This window comes from Anas acuta, chromosome 2 (assembly GCF_963932015.1).
Source record: "Anas acuta chromosome 2, bAnaAcu1.1, whole genome shotgun sequence".
Classification (NCBI taxonomy): Eukaryota; Metazoa; Chordata; class Aves; order Anseriformes; family Anatidae; genus Anas; species Anas acuta.
In genome coordinates this window covers 62,584,198-62,597,334 of record NC_088980.1, presented here as the reverse complement: position 1 = coordinate 62,597,334, position 13,137 = coordinate 62,584,198, and the positions used below count along the sequence as shown (strand labels likewise).

General features: G+C 44.5%; 2 long non-coding RNA genes across 2 annotated transcripts in view; one reads left to right on the top strand and one right to left on the bottom strand.

Annotated features, from left to right (window-relative positions):
* The window catches only part of LOC137850460 (uncharacterized), a 28,531-nt gene extending 16,656 nt beyond the window's left edge, over positions 1 to 11,875 (top strand). Inside the window, exon 4 of the long non-coding RNA XR_011092542.1 lies at positions 11,380 to 11,875. This is a non-coding gene — a long non-coding RNA (uncharacterized lncRNA). The remainder of the gene's footprint in view (positions 1 to 11,379) is intronic.
* On the bottom strand, positions 1,452 to 2,334 carry LOC137851721 (uncharacterized). Its single transcript, XR_011093396.1, has 3 exons — positions 2,262 to 2,334; positions 1,739 to 1,754; positions 1,452 to 1,638 (listed from the first exon to the last, which is right to left on the bottom strand). It is a non-coding gene; the product is annotated as an uncharacterized lncRNA (long non-coding RNA).
* Positions 11,876 to 13,137: the final 1,262 nt, after the last annotated feature.

The window sequence follows — 13,137 nt, the reverse complement described above, 5'->3', positions numbered from 1 at the left end:
GATTCCTGGTGCCCTTTGTTTCACTCCATTTGGATCACGGACCACATCTCTAGCTGGGGTTACAGCATCTCACCTCTTGAAACACAGTGGAAGGACTGGACTGCTTCAGAGAAAAGCTCTGGTGCTATAGTGCTCCCACTTCACCCTGTGCTTTCATGGTTTTGCCTTATAATTAAACTCTGGGGGGTTATTCAGAGATACTTTGAGCAGGAGTCCTCTCAGTCCAGCCAGGAAAGCTTTGATGCCTGTACTGCTGTGCTCGTTCATTTTAGCACATTGTTTCAGGACCTCTTTAAAATGCAAGCTAGTTATGCTATCTTCTTCGTAGATATTTGTGAGACTCAATACTTTTGGATTGAATTATTTTATACATTAAACCTTAGGCTGGTGGAACTGAAGTGCTGAGGTCCTTTTTTAATCAGAGGCACCAGATTAACTCGCTTTTAGTCTTTCAGAAACTCACTTACTCTTAATGAGTTTACTGTGATATAGGTCCACAAATTTCCTGTCTAGCTTCTTTTGGCACTCTCAGATAAAAATGCCATCTGGGAAGGAGATTTATTGGTTTTGAGATGATGTCCCTGCCTTATCACCTTGTTTTGCTGGCCCTGAGCTCATCCCAAGATAGTGGTACTTACCTAGACAGCATCAGTTTCTGTCAGACACAAATTGTGGAAAAATTAGTTTAAAATACCTTGACCTTTCTACCCCAGTAAGATAGGACTTTTTTTTTTTTTCTATAGTAAAACCTCTTGCTAATGTAAAACACTCATATACATACATACATATATATAAAATAGATAAAATATATACAAATACAAATAAAACCCTTTTTCTTGTAGCATTTTGTTGTGCCTCTACTGTAAATTACATCTCAGTTTTCTTGTGGAAGGATTTATATTTTATATCTGTGTTTACTTCTGCAGAAATTAATTTGGAGCTTTGAACAGCATCTGTTGTGCACTAGGGTGCCAATGGCAGCCAGGGGGGAATCTGTGGAATGATGGTCTTTTATTTTAAGACTGTTCAGCTGAGCACACTTTTAACTATTAAGCTGTGTATGGCTGCCCCAGACAGGGGGATGGGTGCTGATGCTGGGCAAAGCACCACAGGTACTTCCCAGCGCATCAGGATGCATGGGGTGCAGCATTGACTAAGCACCTGGAAATACAAGGATCCAGACATCGCTGCCCAGTGGGGAGCAGTGTCCAACTCGAAGGGCTAACACTACATTTGCAGAAGTATCCCTGATCCTATTGATCAAGACTGACTGGGGCAGGAAAGCCGGTTTATTTCCGGCTCATTTATCTCATCCCAGTGAGGAGGGTGTTGGTACCTGCATGGCTGCCTGACCTCCAGTGCTCCTAAGGGGCAGCACCTGGGCTTTCCCTTGGAAGCTGAGCACTAGCTGTGGGGAAGGAGGCAGGCCAAGCGGTTGTTGGTGTAGGCTGGAGAAATGGGGTTGCTCTGTCAAGATGGTATTACAGTGTGGTTTGGAGCCTCTGCTTTGCTTCTGGCAACCAACGTACCTGAGCAACAGCTGGATCTGTGCCTGCCCTTCCCACTTCCCTCTGCGTGTCTCGTGGCTGCGGTCTCCTGGCATTTCACACCTTCTGCAGACCAGCAAGGAGCTCAGGTCTAAATGTGGGTGGAGAGACACGACTGAAGGTTTATGGATGAGAGGAGCCTGGGCTCCTTGGAGGCAACACTGGGCTGTTCTGCTGTGCTGCCAACCCACCTGAAACAAGATGCTCCTGAAAGAGAAACAAACCTTGTTGAGCCTTAGGTGGAGGTGAGTTCGGTCAGTTCACTTTGTAAGCAGTGAAGATCCTTGTCTGAGCAAGACAACGGAGCTGGGAGGGAGTTGAGGGAAGGACTGTGCAAGCCCGTTTGCCTTGGAGGACCTCCAGGCATCTCAGCCTGAGCCAAAGGTCCTAGGCTATCTTAGAAGTCGTGGTTAGCTTTGAGCCAAAGGTATTTCATTGTCCTAGGCTATCTTAGAGGTCGTGGTTAGCTTTGTGCACTTGAGCTCTAGGAATAGCTCTTGAAATTTATTCAAGACCTTTACAAATCAAAATAATACTGTATGCTTTCTTTTTTTCCTTTATACAAACTTTCTACAGGAATGAGTCCAGCCAGTAATTGCATAGAAAAGTCAAAATAGCTTTCTTGCTCTCTCTCTCTCTATGAGCTCTAGGAAGGTTATCCCTTTGTACTCAAACTTCTGTATTGAGGGGTGAGGTTTTCCTGGTTTAAATTACCTGAACTGCATTCCTGCTTGGATTGTGGCTGTGGCTGCAGAGGTGTCGTTCCTTCGGTGAGCAAAGAAACCCTACAAAAATTAAATGAGTCCACATTTTCTGAAACATGTGGAGAAATGGTTCTTCTGGAGTTGTTTCTTTAAAAAAACACATGACAAGACTTGCCTTTGTGTTTTCTTCCTCTCCTCAGGACACTTCTTTTTCTGGGAGATATTTCTGTATATACCCCACTGGAGCTGATGAGGTATGCAGGGCTGGGGCAGGATGGTTCCTTGCCTCACCTGTGTGATACAGGTGGGCCTGGTCCCTTGTGTTCAGGAGATGACATTAGGATGACTTCTCTTTCCTCTGAGATCTCATAGCTAGAGGCAAGGAAGGTGGCATACAAACAAAGCTCATTTTTACTTTACCGCTCTGTAACGTTTGTGTGCTTAATGATCTCGTCTTTTCCTCCCCGCTGTGTTTTTACCACCAATGTCCTAATTCAATCACTGACCCTGCTTTCACTTAGTGTCTGAGCTTTGATGAGCTGTCAGTGCTTGATGCTGTCCTTGTCCACTCTGCAGCCTCCCTTTAAGAGTATTAGACTCTATTGGCAGCTCTAGACATTGGCTAGTGAGAAAGAGTGATTTTTACAGGACTCTTTGATGAGTATTTTGTATTTGTTACCCTGCTAATGGAAGATGTGAGAGCCACATTGCCCCTGCCCCAGCCTTCACAAGGGGAATTATCATGTCAAATTACAGCTGCTGACTTCTGCCAGACGATCCTCTCTGCCTTATCTTATCTATCTACATTTTTTAATGCCATGCTCATCCTCATGGCATCTAAGTGCCTTAAAAGTTTTCCATTGCTCCCAAAAAAAGATACATTTATGGGTGTGTTAGTGGAAAACTTTCTCTGGTTCTGGTTATTCAATCTGAGCAAACATGGGTGATAAAGGTTAAAGTGAAATAGCACTGAAAATGCGCAACAACCTTTTACTTGACAAACATGATCCTTGTTGATAGTTTATCCAAAACGCATGGCTTGGCTTTCCTTTCTGGTTATGTTTAGGGATTATCTGGGTCCTGCAATGCTTCTGGCACCCACAGTGGAGCAAGTTAGCAAGGACTGACATAAAACCACATTCTGCCTCAGTTTGTGCTCTTGCAGTATTAAACTGTTGTCTTCAGCTGACAGTGATCTTGGGTCTGCTTTGAAGCATTTGAGGCTTTTTGGTTGCCAATGGATGACATGTTCATTGGAAACACGAGTTTGGCTTCTGCATTCAAGCTTCACTTTGCAGTATGCATCGTAAGAAATCTGGATGCAAAGGCTGGTGCATGTTAAGTAAGGCAATTTCAACTGGGAATTGCTGAGATGGCAAGAATCCCTCAAGGAATTTCTTCTTCCTTAATCACATTTCTGAGCAAGACCATCATTTATGTCTCATAAATCTTCTGGAATGTCACTTGTACCTGACTGCTGCCTATTTTTCAACCTGCACCAAAAAGCACTAGAATTTAATATAAGAATAGACAGGTATGTGTGCATATAGGCGTGCATTTCTATTTGCATGAGTGCTGCCAGCGCACTTCACAAAGCAGATCTGCATTGCTAGATATTGTACTGTCCTCATCTGATCCCCAGTCCTCAGTCTGAGTACAGCCACCCCACTGATGGTGGATACCAGAGGATCATTTCCCAAGTGCTGCTGCCATACGTGTGACATCTCAGCTTTCAGGTCCCTTGTACAGCTTCTGGGAGATCAGGTCTTGCCTGTGAGCTGCCTGTAGCTGCTTCTCTGCCTTTCCTAGAGGTTTATCCCGTTGAGTTGTTCTATGCATATTTGCTGCTCAGCCCAGCAGTAGGTAGCAGGCTGTGGGTGCTTTGATCCTCTCCCCAAGTCGCAGCTGATCCACTGAGATCCCAACATGATCTGACAGCTCTACATGTTTTCACCCTTGACCTGGAGCTGTGTTTGCAAAGCTAGCAGGCCAAAAGCAAGCTTTTATTATTTGCAGACATCTATGCCTAAGCCCATTTTCATGTGACTGTGACGCTGTTGTTCAAGCTTCTCTATTAGCTAGGAAGGGTGACGCTTGCAGCTTCAGTGATAATTTGGATGGGGGGCAGGTCAGAAGGGGAAGATATTTCAGAGGTGTTTTGTTCTTCAGTTTTCCCGGTGTAGAGATTTCAAAGCAAACAGTAGTACTAAAAGTAGACTCCCAAGTCAAAAAGAATCACCGTCTGGCAGTTCGTTCTTCCATCTTGCTAAACCTCAGGGCGGGGGATCATAAGGTGTCTTGGTGCCAATGAAAACATTATTCTAACTCACTTAACATCTCACTTAGCCCTATTTCAGATTGTAGTACTAAAATACTGAAATGACAGCAATTTGCAAACTATTCCAGCATTTCATCTGCAAATCTGCACTGTCAAAAGGCAATTTGTTCTGCTGGCATACTCAAAAAAAAAAAATCACAGGAGGGAGGGAGCTTAGTTTGGCTAGCAGACTAGACTTCAACCCACTCAAATGTAGTCAGTGTAAAGCAAATAAACTGCAGCCGTGTGTATTTGGTGGTAGGAGCTAGCATGCTACCTTTGATCTTGAAGAAAGTATGAATTTTTGGATCTGACACAGCAAGGTTCACACTTATACGCCTAATAAAAAACATGCAAGCCATCCTGATGAAGACAGTAAGGTTACCTGTATGCCTGAATTGAAGCATGTGCTTGAGTGTCCTGAACTGTTAATGAGGGAGGCTTCTACTTAGAGTTGCTTGGACTTCCACTGAGCTGTGCTGCAGCAGTAGCAGAAGTTGAGAGGAGAAGAGAGAGATTTTTAATCCAGGTGCTGCTGCAACAGCTAATTTTCTTGCTAAAGGCACAGTTGCTAAAGAGTGCATGATTGGTTTTGCTGTGTGCTGAAAGTTTGCTTCCTCTGAGCTCGTGCTCTATTTTCCTGTCTTGTAATTAGCTCTTCCACATGGTTACCCCGATGTGCACAGCGTGCAGTCATATGATGAGCTTATGCCACAGGGCATCCTCGCTGGGCAGAATCACAAGGCAGGATCTGTCGGACCGTAACGTGGGCTGACAACAGCAGGGGGTCTCACCTTGGAGAAACAGCTCCTGAGCCACACCATCATGCTGCTGGGGGTTTCTGCGGCAATTAGGGCCTCCAGTCTTGGGGGAGACTGAGATGGGTCCCATGCTCAGGAGTGGAGTCTGAGCAACCTGGCTCCCTTGTGGCGGTTTGTTCTCTGCAGAAATGCAGAGATGATGCTGGTTCCTCATGGGCAGCTCCAGCCCTGGGTAGGGACCACCACCTCCAGGTGTCCCACCAGCTGCTCAGCCCCTCCACTTGCATGGCCAGCCTACAGCTCCTAAAGGCCTAAAGGGTAGCACCCGCTTTTGTTGCCTCTCAATTGTGCCTTTAGGGCCAGGTTTTCCTATGGTGCCAGCTGGCATCTCTGTTAGTTTGCATGGATAGTGTTGGAGCAGGAGAAATAATGAGGGATAGTCCATGAATTTGTCAGATCTGACTTGGACTGGGTTACACAGGTTTCTCTGCACTGAGGGACACTGGATGAAACAGTCTGACTTCAACTCCAGCTTTCCCTAAACAAGACTTTTCCTTTGAGTAACTGATTTGTCCAACTAAAATCTTAACCTGAGGTATAATTTTGGTGAAATCTCTTCCTTCAGATCCCAAGGATTACTTTTGCACTATTTTCTATTTTGTAAGATTTTACTTCCAAGGTTCTTTCCCCCCCCCCCCCCCCTTTTTTTTTTTTTCTTTTTCTTCCCAAAACAGCATTTGGTGTCTTGTTGCTTTTGTGTCAAAACAACCGGGAACGAGGTGACCTGAACTCTTTTCCAGAGCCATGGTAACAGCAGAGCTGATAAAATAGAAACAAGGTTAATTCCAAACTTGCAAATGTCGTCAGATCAGCCTCTTGATGAGAAAAAGGATGAGGTGAGAGAAGAGTCCACTTGAAGGCACCGACCTGGATATGGTAAAGCATCTCATACAATAATATAAAAATATTTAAAATTCTTCTCATGTATTATACAGAATATTGCTAGACGACTAAATATTTGTAGAAGGATGAAAGTTATCTATAAGGATTTTTCCATGGCAGGACATTTGCACTGCAGCAAGTCTGCTCTGCTGGCCGTTCAAAGGAGCCTGGAGTCTTTCTGTGTCACGATTATTCACAAGTTGTTGGAGATATAAAGTAATGCATCCATTGATGGCAAACAGCTTTTTTTGAATGTTGATTACTGAGAAGGTGGGCGTGAAATACATCCCATGCCTTTCTCCTTTTCTTCCTGCATTGTGCGGCTTCCAGGGCTGTCTGTGGGACCCCAGCAGGTATGAGCACTGCGCCATGGGGTGAGGATAGGTGCTGGGGTTTTCAGCTCCCCCCCGCCTTGCTCAGCTGGAGAACACTTTCCACGAACTTTGTGGCTGGTGAGAAAGGGTCTGAGCAGGCATCCCATAGGGGTGCTGGTGGGGGACTTAGGCTGGACCTGGTCCTGCTCATTTCCCTGATCCCTGAATGGGGTGATGTTCACCTCTTCCTGAGCGTTGCCTGTGTTCATGGGTATCTGTTGGTTAGTGGGAATGAGTCCTGGAGGCACGCCGTCTTACAGGATGGGGGCAGCTCTTGGCTAGCAAGCAACAGCAATCTTCCCCTTCCTCTGCTTTTCCCCATTCACAAGAGCTAAAACCAGGGTGTGAGGACTGCTCCTTCCCTGCCTGTGCTCCCAGTCCTTGTCACTTAGCTCTGTGCATGCCTTGGGTGAGTGCTGCACTTGTGATGACACCCCCAGAGGTGACAGTGGAGAAAGGAGCCCCCCAGCTGCTGCTCTTGGGTTGTCTGCATGGAGTATTTGTTTGCAGAGAGCTTGCATTAACACTCCGTGCTGCCTTAGACTAAGCAGTCTAATAGACTCTTTCACCACCTCTGTAGCACTGCCTGCTGGGGTAATCATTCACCGGTCATGGCTCTCTGCAAACAGCAGCACTGAACTTGCCTTTCAATTACTGGTTTATGAGTCTAAGACGTCTGGGGAGCGGAGTGGTGATAGCCATATGCCAATATGGCTGTGGGCTGCTTGTGAAGCTCCCCGTGGGACACAGAAAGAAAAGCCCGGGGTCCAAGCAGTTCTGTCAGCCTGGTGACTGACAGCATCTGACATGGGCTTAAAATAACCCACCTCAGAAAAGAAAACACAGCCACCTCCACATGAAGGGTTCCTGGTAAGTGGCAGCTGAGCTTGGAGGTCAGAGCTTGGGTCCCCTCCTTGGCTGGGTTAGGAGTCAAGGTCAAGGTGTTAACCCACCAGGAAACCCTACTTTTGGTGGTGCTGGTTCAGCATCTGGGCTTGCGGACATGTCCATATGCTACTTTGGAACAGGTGACTTCAGGGTTCTGTGAAGCCACCATAAAACAACCCATTTTTTTGCTGAAATCCAGAACCGGTGTGAGAACCAACCCTCACCTGGGGCTAGTGAAAGCAGGTGATGACACGGTTGCATCTGGCCAGAGCGGCTCTCATGCTGCAGCTCTCATGCAGCACTTATTCTGGGCTAGTCCCCACAGTGGTTCTTGGAGGAAAGCTGGGCCACAGAGACTGAAATAACAAGAACCCATCATCACAAAAGCACATCTGCTGGGTTTGGAGTGTGTGACTGCTATTACAAGCTCTTAAAGAAAGCTCAAACCCTTCTACAATGCTGGAAAACCAAGCTCCCTTGAAGTTTTCAGTTACACCAAGAAAAAAATAAGGTCGTGGTGTATTTCTCTGTGTCTTCAGAAATTTGAGGAGCAGTCTCCAAAAACGTGATTCACTCCTACCAAAATGCTCATGCAAAACAACTTAGCTGCGTATGACTGGATTTTCACAAAAAAATTGTTTCTACATGTTTTCCATTCACTAACTTTTCATAACTATTTTTTTTTTTTTTTTTTTGTCCTCTTTGCTTCTAATCTCTGATTGATCTCTTTCTCCTTGGAGAAATTCAAAAGCCAACTGGACATGGTCCTGTGCTACCAGATCTAGGTTACCCTGCTTGAGCAGAGGGGTTGGACTAGAGGGCTTCCAGAGGTCTCTTCCAACATCAGCCATTCTGTGGTCTTTTATCTTCAGCATTTTCTGAATGATTGCTTGTTAGGTTAGCCAGTGGCAGGTCATGTTGGAAATTGCCTTCTGAGCTGGTCAATTCCAAAGCAAAATGTTGTCACTGCTACTGGCCAAGATGCAGAATCATTTCTCCTGTTACCAGGAAGGCATTCAAGAGATAAGAAAGTTAAATCTTTGTGCATTTTTAGCATCTCCAAAATCTTGCTTATGCTATTATGCCTCATTCTTTGTCATTGCCAACTTGTCGAAAGGATAAATTGACAGATGGTAAAATCCCACTTGTAGCTTGCTTATTGCAAATTTCTCTCTTGTGCAGCATAAACATTAGAAGTAATTAGCACATAGGACAATTTGGCATCAGAATCTTTATTTTGTATAATGGGAGTCAGGGCTGGTTCCTGGGTGTACCAAGCCAGTTGGTAACACATGTATGCTTTATCTGTTAAGGAATGAATTGCTAGGTTTGGGATAGTTGGAAAAACAAATGAACAAGAAACAAAAAAAGACAGGTTTGAGTTGCAGTATCAGTTGTGGGATTTAAATGGCTTTTGATCTTTTGATATTCCAAAAATATGAATTTGATGATGCCAAGATTTTGGTTTGGGTAAGAATTGGCTTGGTACGGTAGAGGTGCAGTGCCAAACAGGGGCGAGGTGGAAGAGTGAGCGGTGGCAGGAGGAAGGGCAGGTGAAGAGTGACTCTGACCAGGTGACAGAGGGCAGCGGAGGCTCTGCCAATGGCAGGAGTCTGCGGTCAACCAGCTGACTTGGAGGGACTGGGGGATGACAAAAAGGAGGTGAAAGAAAGGCCTATGGAAGGGACAGAGATTTAATTAGTGTTGTCTGAGCAAAAGGAAGAAAATGAGAGCATGGGGACAGATAAAGACAAGCAGAAAGCAGTATCTAAAGATCTTCAGGGTATGCAGAATCCAGGCTTTCTCAGTGCTTTTGGACCCTGTTCTGCCATGGGTGGTGCTGGGGGTACCTGGTAGTCCCTGGGATACGCCAGGTGGTGCAGCACAGGACTTGTTCCTGAATAATTGTCTGATGTGGGCTGAGACAGGCCACTTGGCCAACATCACCAGGCTGTCCTTGGTGCTGTCTGATGGTGGGAAGCCGTGTGGTGGATGGTGCCTCAAGACAAGGAGATTAGCTTGGAGATAGGGGCCATAGTACTGGTGTAAATCAGAGTACCCCAGATCCTCTTTACCAGAATAAAGAACCTTAATGCTAACTCCTGCTTGTTCTCCCTCAAGCTATTTGCCAATCGCTTATCCTTCCTTTGCTGGGGAAGCTGTTCAGCACTGCCTTACTCATTCAGATCATCTGAAGGACCAGGCTTGTGCACAAACTGCTTCTTTTCCTGGCGGTCTGTGGACACCAGTGCAAGAGATCTATGTCCACTGCAGCTCAAGACAAGTGCATGTCCCAGCGAGGTGGATGGGCTCCTCTCCTTTACCATCCTGTCCCACACAGAGCTACAGTGGAAGTCACAGGGTCAGCTAATCTGAAGTGCTGACCTATTGTAATATATTCTGACACCTTGTCTTGTGGTTTCTAGTTGCATAAAATCCATCATTTTTGTGGTAGAAACAGCCGTGGGACAGTTGCTTTGAGTTTCTTCACCCAACTTCCTTATCTTCACCTGGAGACTGAACTGAAACACGTGATCAGAATTTACTTCTGACTATAAATTAATAAAACAATGCAACAATTTTCCTTAGCTCTCAGCTGTAGGTTGTATAAGTGTTCTTTGGTTCTTGTTACAGATGTAGCAGCAGCTGCATGGTTCAAAGCAGTGACACCTGATGCAATTTCTGGTTGTACAAATCTAGGTATAAACTAGGCAGCATGAATGGCAGTGAGATAATTTCCCACTTAGGCTAAAGTATTGCTGCATTTGGAGGTTTTTGTGGCATATCTCTGAGAAAATACAACTGTGATCTTCAGATCTCTTTATGTATGTGTTTTAGATATTTCCACAAAGAAAAAACCCAAAAATATTACCGAAATAAAACACTACTTATTAATTCATGCTTGTTCTTAAAAAGCTACTGAAAAACACAATATTGTTAAGCATCCCATTCTTGTTTAGTTTCAGAAGAACTTGGCTTTGTGAATAGCTTTGGAGATGTCAGGAAGATGATGTGCCTGTGTGGCATTTCCTACATCAGAAAACAGAATGGATATCCATCCAGAATTAATGTTTTGTTTTGCAAATCTTGAAAAAACAAATTTCCTTGCTACACAACAAGCCTGTACTAATGGGTCTGTAATGGAAAATGTCTGTTAATATTTTCATTAAATCTGCTAATGTGCACACATTTATGCATTTATGTCATCTTATTAATACATCTAAAAGGGGGTACACAGAAGCATATGTAGAAGTGGCTTTAATGCAGAAACGTACTTCCCATGACTTCAGTAAGAGGGATGAAGCTGGGTGTGCTGAGTGAACTCTTTGGGAACTGCAGCAGCAGCGATACTTTCTGCTCTGCCAGCAGAGATGGAAACCAGCAGGAACTAATGCAGCTCGCTGGTTTGAACTGTGAATGTCACCAAGATACCCTGGCTCCATTTGTTCAGTGGTTCTGCCTAATAGCACGGTGTACATTAAGTAATGCATCTTCCTTGTAGGGCTCTGGCAGGGGCTTGGTGCTTTGTGCGCTGCACGTCTGACTCCTGTTTCCATTATTTTACGTGGAACAGCGCTGGAGTCCCAGATTGCTCCTGGCATGACAGGGAAGTCAAACACTTGCAGAGGAAGAGGTTTGGTCTGTACTCGGGAGGTATAGGGCATAATCTGCAATTTTATCCCTTTTGTTTGTGTTTCACTCTGTGGTTTGGATGGCTGATATTGGGGAGGTACCTTCAAGAATTAGTGTGACCATCCAAATTGCTTTTTCACCTTGTGCCATTTAGGAGACTGAAGCACGATTCCAGTGCCCAGCCTCCACCATCTCTTTCTCTTCCCCATGCAGGCACTCCTATTTGTGCAAGAAGCAGCCAGTGCGGCAGCACTGTGTGCTCACCTCCCTCCTCTTTGGTGGAACTGCATCCGGGGATGAATTTGGCTCATTGCACTTGCTTCCAAGGACCCAAAGGGTAGCTCCTATTGCATCTTGCAACTACTGCTTTCGGCCAATGCTAATAGCAACTCCTGCGTGGTCAGCGAATTCTTTGGGAGGATAGAAGCCGCCCTTAGTCCACATGCATATTACAAAAGATATTTTCAGCCATGTGCAGCTGTAATCAACAGAACTCAGCTTGGCAATTTTAATCCCCTGCCATCTAGTTTGGGGTTGCTTGTTATGCAGCCGGCATTCACTCAACATAATGGTTGCTACCTGCCAATGTGCTTTGAGGGATATTGTTAGCATTAAATTTGCCATTTACATTTTCATGTTTGACATAATTGAGGAATGAATGCTCTTATGAAAATTAAACTTGTGGTCCTCCTGGACTACTGTAACCCTGTTAAAATGTAATGCGATTCTTGATGCGTCTTCTTTAGGTTTTTATTAAATAGAATATCTGTATGACTAATTCCCCTGGCCTAAATGTAGGCTGGGAAGGAGCATTATTGATAGGGCTGAGCACAAATGGCCCTCTATACTCAGCCTCTAATGGCCTAATAATGCATTATACTTGAATCAGAAATACTTTCAGTTGTAGTGCTTATTGCCATTATTGAAAACACCTGGATGCTCCATTCATCAAGGTTACATCAAAATGGGCCCATTTGTTTATTAGTCTGTCAGTAAACATCTTTATTTAGTTTCATGTTCCTCTGCTCTCAGTAACATCGGGGAGGACGAGACCATGTAGTGTATCTTTCTGTGGTTTCCCGTTATTAGTTTTCCCTTGAAAAGAAAGATAATGAAAAGTTTGGATGGCTTCATAAAGAAAACATTTTTCTTGGACTTTTTTTTCTTTTTTCTTTCCCTTTTAGAAGGGGAGGTTAAAGTAAAGCTATTGGGTATGTAGTCAGGATGTTCTGTGTAACCAGGTTGCTCAAACAGGCAGATTTGCCAGATTGATATTTTAAAGCAGTAATTACAAAAAAGATTTGTAATGGCAGGTAGCCTCTGGAGCATTTTGCTCCCTCTGTTACAGCTCTTCTCTGGTGGGTGGGGTTTGCTATGGAGGGGAACAAGGTTGCTAAGGGACAGGACCAGCTGCCAGGCATCACTGGCATTCATGGCCAGGCACCTTGCAGCAAAGGCACCTGTGCCCACATTCAGGCAGATCTCTGTTAGGAGTGAACACAGGGAGCATTGCTTAGCTCTGTTGACAGACCTCCTACTCCTTAACAAGTGTGTTGCTTTTTCCCATTTTCCTTCCCCCACTGGCAAAAGGGTGAATTAATGTGTTTTTGCCTGGTGCTTTCAGGCTCAGTAGGACTGAGGGAAGGTGGTTCCAGTTTCCGGCTGTAGAGGAAAGAGTTGTTGAAATATTTTGGCTATACAAGGTCCCATCTCTTAGGCTAGCTGGAATATTTTTTCTTCATCAGCAAATGTTAGCTTTGACTATTTATTCAGGTTTTCTTTTGAAAGGGAAGACTTCAAGTATGACAGTTTTGATTGTCATTTTGAAACAGCGGAAAAATCAACATTTGAAAGTCAAATGTTTATTTTATTAATTGAAAAATATTGCAACACTTTGTTTTGATATTTCCTAATCAAAATTCTTCAGAATCTGTAATTCTGTGGAGATGATAGCTGGAAATCTGCTACAGA